This window comes from Macrobrachium rosenbergii, chromosome 7 (assembly GCF_040412425.1).
Source record: "Macrobrachium rosenbergii isolate ZJJX-2024 chromosome 7, ASM4041242v1, whole genome shotgun sequence".
Taxonomy (NCBI): domain Eukaryota; kingdom Metazoa; phylum Arthropoda; class Malacostraca; order Decapoda; family Palaemonidae; genus Macrobrachium; species Macrobrachium rosenbergii.
Window position 1 is genome coordinate 4,162,501 of NC_089747.1, and position 12,500 is coordinate 4,175,000.

Consider the following 12,500-nt stretch of genomic DNA (forward strand, 5'->3'; position numbering starts at 1 on the left):
GTGTGTGTGTGTGTGTGTGTGTGGAGAGAGGGGTTGTAGGTTGCTAGGGGACGGGTGGGTGTAGTTTAAACCTTGCTTGATCAAACATAACCTGAGTTCCAGGAAAATAAGGTCCTTAACACTTCTTGTTCTGGGGATACAAAGCAACAACTTTTACTTTCTTAACGGCTCTCCCTTCTTTCCTTTTTTTTCCTTGAGTTTGAAAGATCTCGAGGTCTTCTTTTAGTAAATGATTATACGTGCTATTTAAAGCCTACACGTTCTCTTCACCTCCTCACCCGAGAACTTCCTAAAACCTCTCATCACGATTATTACCAATTTCCTAGAGGGATAGCGACTCAATTCTTTGCGTAAGATCCTTGAAGGTGAGAGTGATTCTGTGCCCTTTCAAACAATCTCGAAAACAACTTTTTCTTTCCAACTTTTTCTTTCTGTGAGGGTGGGCTAGGGAGCGTTGTATCGATCGAAAAAAAAAAATATTACATTAAGGTCTGTGAATATATTAAAACATATTATGTGTGAATATATTAAAACATATATATATATATATATATATATATATATATATATATATATATATGTATATATATATATATATATTATATATATATATATATATATATATATATATATATATATATATATATATATATATATATATATATATATTACGTGTGAATGAATGGCAATTCATTTGGCGTTGAATAGTAAATGAATCTGAGAAAATTCATTTTAGAATGGAAAAGAATATAGTATTTAGGACAAATGCCAGGCGCTGGGACCTTTGAGGTCATTCAGCGCTGAAAAGGGACACTGACAGTAAAAAGGTTTGAAAGGCGTAAAAGGAGTCAAACCTCGCATTTGCAACATGAAACAATTGTTAGAGAGGATGGAAAGTCAGACGGAAGAGAGAGACTATGAATGGAGGTACAGTAAAAAGGAATGAAAGAGGCTGCAGCTAGGGGCCGAAGGGGCGCTGCAAAGAACCTTAAGTGATGCCTACAGTACATCACGTAAGGTGCACTGACGACACTACCCCCCAAAGAAGAAATTCATTTTGCTTAGTTTTGTTGAAGGTGGATAAGAAATTCTGATGACTAATGGATACTATATTTATTTAAGATCACAGAATGATTCCTCTGCAGTTGCATATGAAGAATGGCAATTCATTTGGGCTTGAATGGTAAATGGTCTTGAGACAATTCATTGTGTTTCGTTTTGTTTATGGTAAGTAAAAAAAAAATCTGATGACTTATGAAGTTGAATTATGACTTTTTTAATACTCTTTCCGCAATAAACGCATTCCAGCAAAACCAGATTCTTATAGGTCATTTAATCTGATCCCACCTTTTTCTCTAAGGTAACATTTTACTTAGTTATTTGGAAAAATCTATATTACTTGGTGTCATTATTATACACATATATATATAATATAAATATATAAATTATATACATACATATATATATATATATATATATATATATATATATATATATATATATATATATATATATATATATATATATATATATATATATATATATATATATATATATATATATATTTATAATAAATGGAGGAAGGGCTCGACGAGGTATTCCACATCCCACCAATCTGGCTGGAGGAAATAGTCAGGTTTTTCATCTGATCTCTCTCTCTCTCTCTCTCTCTCTCTCTCTCTCTCTCTCTCTCTCTCTCTCTCTCTCTCTCTCTCTCTCCACCCCTCCGAAAGAAAAGCCCCCAAAACTTAAAAAACCCGAACAACACAACAGGTCCGACCCACTGAAGAAAACGAACGACCTTTACCTACAAACAAGAGCTTCAAAACGGAGAAGTAATTAGACCATCTTGGTCGAATGGGAGAGGCGACGGTCCATGAGAGGATTTAAAAGAGCGAACAAAGAACTCTCGAGAGTCTCACCTTCACGGTCCATTTTTCTTTTCTTTTTTTTTTTTTTTTTTTGTTTTGTTTTCTTGTCACGCCTTTCTTTGCAGTCTTTTACTGGGCATTAAATTCATCTCTTTTTTTTTTTACTTTTTTTTTGGCTCCAGTTCTTTCATTCTCCATTCGTGCGTTTCATTATAGCAGTTCCTCCTCCTCCTCCTCTACTCCTACTCCTCCTCCTGCTCCTCTCCTCCTACTCCTACTTCTACTCCCACTCCTCAGCTTTCTCCTACTCCTACTTCTATTCCTCCTCCTCCTCTTCCTCCTCCTCCTACTTCTACTCCCACTCCTCCTCCGCTGCTTCATACAATTATTATTATTATTATTATTATTATTATTATTATCACCAAACACTGCCTTACAATACGCTCAGAACGATCACTTTTGATAAAATATGAAAAAGAGAAAAAAAAAATGAAAGTGAGTACAATCACAATCTGATAACCGGACCTCCCACTTGCCTGGGATTCCCAGTATACCTAATGCCTAGCAACTGATCTGACAGCCTGCAATTATGGATGCAACTGGAATGTTTTATACTGTGCTTTACTCAAATTCTTCAAATATACATAAACATATATAAACATATATATATTATATATATACATGTATCTACCTATCTATCTATCTATATATATATATATATATATATATATATATATATATATATATATATATATACAGTATATATATTAGAAGGATCTCCGTTGACCCAGGGTTTCTCAACCTGCCTTTTATTATTATTATTATTATTATTATTATTATTATTATTAAAAACTACTTCCGGCGCTCACACCAAAGACATCGGTGGGTCTCCCCTCATCACGAATATGACAAAAGCATTAAAAATAAAGCTCAGGCCAGCTGATCAGACCTAAAGCACTTACAGTCATTATCACCATGATACATCAGATCCGCTTGACCAAGGAGATGCTATCATTTTTAGAAAGGATTTTCTAGTCTGCCTTTTGTGAAGAAGCAGACCCACCATCCTTTAATGGGCAAAGTCCATAACACGTTTTTCTTGAGAGAGAGAGAGAGATAATACGTTGTTTTTTATCCCCGCTTGAGAATATCAGAAATCTCAACCTCACAATAGTCAGGCTAAAACGAGAGAGAGAGAGAGAGAGAGAGAGAGAGAGAGAGAGAGAGAGAGAGAGAGAGAGAGAGAGAGAGAGAGAATATTAAATGCTCATTTATCTCCACTTGAGGATATCAGAAAAATCAAACTTATGATGTAGATTAAAACGAGAGAGAGAGAGAGAGAGAGAGAGAGAGAGAGAGAGAGAGAGAGAGAAAATCACTGAGGAAAAGAGATAACTTGCTGTTACCTCATTTGAAACAAAAGGTAATGATCCGGCATTGTTAAGCCTCACTTGGGTGCAACCACCTACCTTCTAGGCCTCCCCCCACCTTTCTCCTCCCCACCCTTCTACCCACACAAACCGAGATTCGCCTAAACCATCCCCCTCTCCCCCCCAACCCGTCCTCCCACTCCAAATTCCCACCCTTTCAAACATCCCTCTCAATGGAGTAACTGAAGGATTGGTGCAGTGCAAGACCTGATTACCAAAACAGGGCCTTGTCTGAGACATGAAAATTGCCGAGGAAATGGAAACAACGAGGAACCTGGTGTACCATGGACACCCAATATGGAAGCCTGATATACTCCTTAAGTTACTGTGTTACACGAGATAATGAAGCATTCTTAATGAGACAGACATCACTTGACTTCACTACGATGGGAGAGGGTTAGCGCGTGCTCTCTCTCTCTCTCTCTCTCTCTCTCTCTCTCTCATCCACTATATATTCTGCTTCAAATAAGCTCGTCACAGCAATGCCTACCTCAGGGAAGGCTAAAGTAAACAGACTAATTTTTATCCTGAAATAAACAGACTCTTAGCATTTAAGCCAATAATTCAGCTGATGGAACAAATGCTTCTTTTCTCCCTCAGTCTAAACATGCAAGAAAGTGATTCGTATATTTAGAAGAGTTCTGTTTGTAACGTTCATCAAATAAGGATAATATACTTTAAATTTAGTTCATGGATATTCTGGCACTAATTTTAATGACCAAATTGTATTTATGCTAAATTAATACGACACTTTCTCAGTAGGACACAGTACAGAAAAATCAGTTCGGTGAGAGAAAGATCTTTGAAGTTAAGAAATCAATGTTTATGTGAAGTCACTGAAATATTTGTAGTTACCAATCCTCTTCTGAACGACTGGCATTTCCAAAGAATCCTTTCACTTAATGAATATAACGAGACCTTTGGCCCTTTTCCAGTCTCTGATGCTAAACAGAACCAGTCGGTCAGTATTCAGCCTGTCTAGATTATCTTGACATGAAAAAAAAATTCCAATACAGAACTGTTACCAAATCCGGTGAAGCAGGAAGTTTCAAGTTTACACTCCTTTCTCGCCAAGTTCATCTAACATTAAATGTGACTAAACAATTATAAAAGGAATTTATGAACTGTTTGAGATTTAAAAGTTTATAAGTCAGTATTCTACACAGCTAGCAGGCATCATAACAGTGTTATATACGACACTTGGAACCTGCTTCCGATGGAAAGTATAATGTCAGACCAGGTAACTGGAAGGGTAAGTATTAGATCATTCACCCAGTGTGTTTATACCTTTTCTTGAACCAGAAAAGGTGATTTCACCCAGCGTGTTCATACCTTCTCTTGAACCAAAAAAGGTGATTTCACCCAGCGTGTTTATACCTTCTCTTGAACCAAAAAAGGTGATTTCACCCAGCGTGTTTATACCTTTTCTTGAACCAGAAAAGGTGATTTCTGCGTGTTCCATACCTTCTCTTGGACCAAAAAAGGTGATTTCACCCAGCGTGTTCATACCTTCTCTTGAACCAAAAAAGGTGATTTCACCCATCGTGTTTATACCTTTTCTTGAACCAGAAAAGGTGATTTCACCCAGCGTGTTTATACCTTTTCTTGAACCAGAAAAGGTGAGTTCACCCAGCGTGTTTATACATTTTCTTGAACCAGAAAAGGTGATTCCACCAAGCGTGTTTATACCTTTTCTTGAACCAGAAAAGGTGATTCCGCCCAGCGTGTTTATACCTTTTCTTGAACCAGAAAAAATGAGTTCACCCAGCGTGTTTATACCTTTTCTTGAACCAGAAAAGGTGAGTTCACCCAGCGTGTTTATACATTTTCGTAAACCAGAAAAGGTGATGCAACAAAGCGTGTTTATACCTTTTCTTGAACCAGAAAAAATGAGTTCACCCAGCGTGTTTATACCTTTTCGTGAACCAGAAAAGGTGATGCAACAAAGCTACACCGAGGAAATCATGCATAATACACCGATGAACGTTTTAACCGCTGGAATGGTCGTAGACGCGAACAATGGACCCAAGGTTAGCGTAGAAGGGTTTCGCTCACTGACGGATAAGCATGTTTTATATAATGCTGGCGGTTTTGACAAATGATCCGGGAGGCCTGTTTCTTTTGGTTTTGTTTGTTTGTGAATACAAGCACCATTTGAGTATGAACCACGTTGGTGGGTCAGGCAAATGACTTAGATGGCCTTATTTGTGTTTGTATACAAACGCAACTAATGGAAAACTAACTAATGGCCATTTGACAGGATAAATGTTACATGTCTTTGGCCAAAAGAATGATGGTAAATCTTCATTTGGGAAGTAATAGGAAAAAAGAGCCTGCATTACAAGGGAATCTCTCTCTCTCTCTCTCTCTCTCTCTCTCTCTCTCTCTCTCTCTCTCTCTCTCTCTCTCTCTCTCTCTCTCTCTGTGTGTGTGATTGGAAACAAAACTATCTTCCATGAAAACTAAGTTAATACTGACATCAAACCTGCATGCAATATTCTCTCTCTCTCTCTCTTCCCGATTGGAAACAAAACTATCTTCCATAAAAACTAAGTTAATACTGACATCAAATCTGCATACAATATATTTCTCTCTCTCTCTCTCTCTCTCTCTCTCTCTCTCTCTCTCTCTCTCTCTCTCTCTCTCTCTCTGATTGGAAACAAAACTATCTTCCATTAAAACTAAGTTAATACTGACATCAAACCTGCATGCAATATATATTCTCTCTCTCTCCCCCCCACCACACGATTGGACAAAACTATCTTCCATAAAAACTAAGTTAGTCAAACATGCATGCAATATATTCTCTCTCTCTCTCTCTCTCTCTTCAACGACTGAAAACATAACTAGCTTCCATAAAAAAAACTACCTTCATATTGACATCAATCATGCATGCAATATATTCTTGGAACGTCCAATTACAGTACCCGAACCCAGAGCTAACCTTTCATTCGGGTGGAAGCTGCCTAATCGAAGGTTTCGTGATTCAAAACGTCGCTCCCTCTGTCCAGACGACCGGAGCCTGCAGAGAAAGTGAAAATGGTTAGTTAAATTAAGGTTTCGAGTATTCCATTTAGTGACGCAAGGTACAATACAAAGCAAGTTTAAGTTCTCTGAAACTATGATTGGAAATCTTATATCTACATGATGTGTGTGTAAGTGTATATATATATATATATATATATATATATATATATATATATATATATATATATATATATATATATATATATATATATATATATATATATATATATATATATATATATATATATATATATATATAATATATATATATATATATATATATATATATATACATATACATATACATATACACACATATATATATACATAACCATACATATAAACATATCTTAATTGTAAAGGCTAATGATTAAGAACTGCGATAATTCGAGACTTAATTCTACTATGAATGTTGGAGATTTATCAAAATTATATTTCAATTTGAATATTACTTAAGAGTTTTACTTTAATAACTGTTATTTAGCAATATTAATTAATCTGCTTCATAGAAACTCTCAAACAAAGCAAATTTTCTCTAAAGTTTATCTAAAATACCGAGGCTTTATTTTTTTGAGATTTCAAAATGTAAGCAAGCAATGTCTACCGTAAGCCAGATTGGATCCTCACCACTTGCTTGTAACATTTAAGTGCACTAAAAGAGTAAAGCTCCTTACCACTTGTTTTTGAATAGAACTGAACTGAGTATAGAGTTTAGGCCAAAGGCCAAGCATTGGGACCTATGAGGCCATTCAGCGCTGAAACGGAAATCGACAGTAAAAAGGTTTGAAAGGTGTAACAGGAGGAAAACCTCGCAGTTGCACGGTGATCCAATTGTTAGGAGAGGGTGGAAAGGAAGATGGAAGAAAGAGAACATGAATGGAGGTACAGTAAAAGGGGCCGAAGAGACGCTGCAAAGAACCTAAAGTAATGCCTACAGTGTGCCGCACGAGGTGCACTGACGGCATTATGGTCATAAGGCTTCAGTGTGGCTGTAAAATCTAAGAGAATGACGGCACTTTACTCATAAATGGAAATGTCTTTGGAGAAAAAATGCTGCGGAAATGCATACAAATACTGAGCAAGCAATATCAAGCAAGTGAACAATCCTTGACAAGAAAAAACAAACCGACAAAGCAAAAAATTAGCCAATCATTGAAAAGGCAGAACAAATCGAAATTTCAACAGAATTAGCAAGGCAGCAGAAACATACAAGAAGTTCAAAGATTAATGAGCCTCACCCACAAAAAACGTATGAACAAAGCGCTATAAGTGTAGAACAGTCAAACGCCCAAGAACTTCACACTTATTGCTGTATTCTTTACAGCCGGTAATTGAATGACACATGCCCTGCTGAGCCTGCTCTTGCAACGAGAGATTTACGCTTAAAACAGAAGTCTGGGGCTGGCTTTGAGTTTTCTTTCTTCCAGGGTCCCTGCAGTCGTTCGTCCACTGACCGGTAGATGGCAGTAACAGTCGAATACTAATTTTTTACTGTTTACTATTTAAATTACTTCAATTGAATTGAACTGAATATAGAATTTAGACCAAAGGCCAAGCACTGGAACCTATGAGGTCATTCAGCATTGAAAATGAAATCTGACAGTAAAAGGTTTGAAAGGTGTAACAGGAGGAAAACCTCGCAGTCGCACTATGAATCAGTTGTTAGGAGAGGGTGGAAAGTAAGAAGGAAGAAAGGGAATGTGAAAGGAGGTACAGTCAAAGGAACGAAAGGGGTTGGAATTGGGGGCCGAAGGCACGCTGCCAAGAACCCTAAGTAATGCCTACAGTGCACCACAAGAGGTGCACGGACGGCACTAACCCCCTACGGGGAAATTACTTTAATGATGATGAATGCAAAAAATTATTTGTCGTGCATGTAAAAATATAACAAAAGATACCAACTGCAGAAAGCTCAATAAACTGGACAGCTATTATTGTCATGAGTCCAATATAAGGATAAGTAACGGCAAATATCCAATGAACTCAAACCAAAATGTTTAAATAATTTAAGACAATTTAATGAACTACAAACCAGTAAATAATCCATATCTGAGAAACACCGAGATTATTCATTTGAATTATTCATACACTATTACTTCTTTAACAAAGGGGTAAATGTATTACTCTACAGGTGTCAGGGTAGTAACTTCATAATCAAGAGATAAGCTTTTTTATCTGAAACATTCAGTCAATATTTAACATTTTACAAGTGATTATACCATATGGGTTATTTGCGACACTAAAAATTTCATCTGATAAACGTGTGGTTTTCTGTCCAGTATACACGATCCGGGTTGGACGACGGCAAGCGTTTAAAGGCCCAACTGAGGGACACACGTTCAGTTCTCGAACCGGACGAGGAGAGACGAATGGACACGTTCCCTAAAAGGCAGTATGCAGCTGTTGATCAAGGCAGGGAATTATATATCTTGCTGTCAGTCGACTAATGGTCGAGCCACAAGTTCACAACTATATCGGAGAGAGAGAGAGAGAGAGAGAGAGAGAGAGAGAGAGAGAGAGAAGAGAAACTAGAATTGAGAGTTCATTAGCCTGTTAGAATTTAAATGCACCATCTAAGGGGAGAAGCCTTGGCGAGGTAATCCTTATCCTACTGGGGTGAAACCAATCAAACGACATTCATAAGATTCTCTCTCTCTCTCTCTCTCTCTCTCTCTCTCTCTCTCTCATCGGCAAAAGCATTTGTACACCTTTATCCAAAAAACACTGCGAATGATGCTAGCAAAAAAATTTATATATAATATAATATATATATATATATATATATATATATATATATATATATATATATATATTATATATATATATATATATATACATATATCTTTTCATTTTAAATAGAAGAGTTCCGTTTCCTCTTAACCAGATATCCTATAAGATCTCCCCTCAAAGGGAATTCATGGAAGTAATCTCTTTACAGAGCTTTCTCGGCATTTCAGCTGTTAAAGAGATTTCGTAAAAGGAACTCTTCAAAAGATTTCTTGCAAGACTCCCTCTCTCTCTCTCTCTCTCTCTCACGAGTCTCATGACAGTGGTCGGTCTACTTTCTCTCCAAGCGCATGGCAATTAGTTACAGGTAAGTACAGGTAACTGGGTATATCGAGGTGCACCTAATCAAGTATAATACGTGTTGCATTATAAACAAAAAGAAAACGTCGTCGTGAAAGGAGTACAGGAAAGATAGCAAAGGACTGCCAAGAACCAGAATGTATAATACATGAAAGTATCTGGTTTCAATTTTTTTACGCAAGGAAAAAAAGATTAAGGGAAAGATACTTTTCAATGGAATAGAATCTAACATTTTTCCTTAAGCTGGCTAATGATCTGAACTTTTTTCTCAATACTGGCAATGACACTCAGTGTCTTTACATTACTGGCAATGACACTCAATGTCTTTACATTATTGGCAATGACACTCAATGTCTTTACATTACTGGCAATGAAATTCGGCAATTTTTCTCATTACTGATCATGAAATATGTCTGTTTTTCTATAATAGGTAATGACAGTCCGTCTGATGGATACGTATTTTCTATAATAGGTAATGACAGGCCGTCTTATGGATACGTTTCTTTCTATAATAAGTAATAACAGTCCGCCTAATGGTTACCTTTTCACCATCTCCAAAAACCTCTACAGAAATGGAATGGAATATAGAGTTTAGGCCAAAGGCCAAGCACTGGGACCTATGAGGTCATTCAGCGCTGGGAAGGAAATTGAGAGTAGGTAGGTTTGAAAGGTGTAACGGGAGGAAAACCTCGCAGTTTCACTTTGAAATAATTGTTAGGAGATGGTAGATAGCAAGACGGAAGAAAGATAATATGAAAGGAGGTACAGTAAAAGGAATGAAAGGGGTTGCAACTCGGGGCCGAAGGGACGCTGCAAAGAACCTTTAGTAAGCCTACAGTGTACCCCGTGAGGTGCACTGACGGCACTAACCCCCTATGGGGTGAAAACCTCTAAAATTAAAAAAATAAAAACACTCAATCAATGAACCGACATATCTTCAGCCTCTTGAAGAAAGGAAAGTTATAAATCAGGGAAAACAGAAGCAGATGAGATTTCCAACGCTCAGCAGTGTATGATAGTGAATGAATATTCGCCAGCCGTGTACTACAAAAAGTGTTATTGCCCTCGCCAAAGTAAGTGTGGGGAAAGGTGGACAAAGAGGTGGTACAAGGACTATTTACAAGAGTAATGACATCATTTGTGTAAATAAATATTATAAATATAAAAAAAACTATCCTATTCATCCACGCGATGCCAAAGGTTTTTTTGCTTTCCATTTCCGCTTTGAACCGGTCAAATCCAGTTCGTGTTTTAATCGTGACTGACTGATCGGATCAGCAGAAGAAGGGGTGGAACAACGCTGAGCTAATTCACAGTTTACAGTCTGACCATTAACAGTTACAACATTAAGTAATTTTAGCCTTGATATGCTAGAGAAATGCTTTGCTATCCTGCTCAAAATATCAACAAGTTTAGGCGACGTGGAGTCACAATTTGATACAGAGAGAGAGAGAGAGAGAGAGAGAGAGAGAGAGAGAGAGAGAGAGAGAGAGAGAGAGAGAGACTTTTACAAGTCCTGATGATTATGCCAAGGAGAATCTCACAGCTGGGGGGGGCGGGTTTAAGAGAGAGAGAGAAAAAGAGAGAGAGAGAGGAATTTACAGTAGGAAAACTACATATCCTCATGTTTACGTTCAAAGGAATCTCACAGTAGAGAGAGAGAGAGAGAGAGAGAGAGAGAGAGAGAGAGAGAGAGAGAGAGAGAGAGAGAGAGAAAGACTTTTACAAGTCCTGATGATTAAGCCAAGAAGAATCTCACAGCTGAGAGAGAGAGAGAGAGAGAGAGAGAGAGAGAGAGAGAGAGAGAGAGAGAGAGAGAAGAGAGAGAGAGAGAAACTTTACTCCTTACGTTTCTCTTTCAAAAGAATCTCAACGAGAGAGAGAGACTTTTACAAGTCTTGATGATTATGCCAAGAACCTCACAGCTGAGGGAGAGAGAGAGAGAGAAAGAGAGAGAGAGAGAGACTTCTACAAGTCCTGATGATTATGCCAAGAAGAATCTCACAGCTGGAGAGAGAGAGAGAGAGAGAGAGAGAGAGAGAGAGAGAGAGAGAGAGAGAGAGAGAGTTCAGAAAATATGAAACCATACTTAGGATTATGAATGGCGACTAGAAAACATAAAAAAAAAAATCGTTTCACTTTTAACCCCTTCTCTTTGCCTTCCTTTCTCTTTCCTTTCCTTTCTACCCGCTATACTGGATTTTCCCAGACCCACCTTCACTTTCCGGGCATTCTCCTTATCGTCTTTCTGTTGCTTCTTCCATCTACATCTCTCTCTCTTTTTTTTTGCTTCTTCGGTTCCAACTTCACTCGTTCGTCTTCAGTCTCCGATCTGTCGACCTTTAATCTTTCTGTTCATTTTTCCGTATCCATTTTTTAAATTTTTTCTTCTCAAGTTTCATCTTTATTTGTTCTCTCATCTCCGATCTTTCGGCCTCCCATCTCTTTTTTGTGGCTTATACTTCCAGTGAGTTATTGTCATTTTCTTTCGCTTCTCCCTTCCGATTTTCATTCATTCTTCTTCGTTCTCCCTCGGCTTACTTAATTTCTCCATTTATGCTCTTCTCCAGAAAGACGTTTTATTCAGTTTTTCAATTAAAAAATATGTTAGCTAATTAGGGATACGTTTCGAAAGAGCATCTTAACACGACCCTGTATTCCAGAAACTTGGCTAATGGATTCCAGAAACTTGGCTAATGGATTCCAGAAACTTGGCTAATGTGACGTTATTTGATGTTTCTATACTTTTTCAAAAATAAAAATAAAAATTAGTCAAATCACGAATCTTTTCGTCATCTCAATACGACCTTGAATTCGAGTCGAACCCTACACTAACTCCCACCTTTAACGAGGTATGCCACTGATGACAGCAATAGCACCATTGCTAACAGCAACATCCATAGACCTTGGCTCGAACAAAAAAGCAATAAACCGAGATTCCATTTACAGAGCGACACAGAGGGGGTTACGACCCCGGAGTCGCATCGTAAATTACTTTTAGTGTTTTATGAACTTTTGTTTCGTTTCGGTGTTTAGTAATGGCATTTTTTCGTGACGGCCTTTTCGTCGGTTTAAACGGAGAGGC

General features: G+C 37.5%; 1 protein-coding gene and 1 long non-coding RNA gene across 3 annotated transcripts in view; one reads left to right on the plus strand and one right to left on the minus strand.

Annotated features, from left to right (window-relative positions):
- LOC136840043 (uncharacterized) overlaps window positions 1-12,500 on the minus strand; it is a 104,013-nt gene that overhangs the window by 73,987 nt on the left and 17,526 nt on the right. Inside the window, exons 1-2 of one of the 2 annotated variants that reach the window (XR_010853514.1) lie at window positions 7,567-7,696; window positions 6,246-6,323 (exon numbers count right to left, since the gene is read on the minus strand). This is a non-coding gene — a long non-coding RNA (uncharacterized lncRNA). Of the gene's footprint in view, window positions 1-6,245; window positions 6,324-7,566; window positions 7,697-12,500 lie in introns of those variants that run through there. The other variant, XR_010853515.1, reaches the window with a different exon arrangement.
- The window catches only part of LOC136840038 (peroxidase-like), a 61,323-nt gene that overhangs the window by 2,015 nt on the left and 46,808 nt on the right, over window positions 1-12,500 (plus strand). The gene's annotated exons all lie outside the window — the stretch shown is intronic.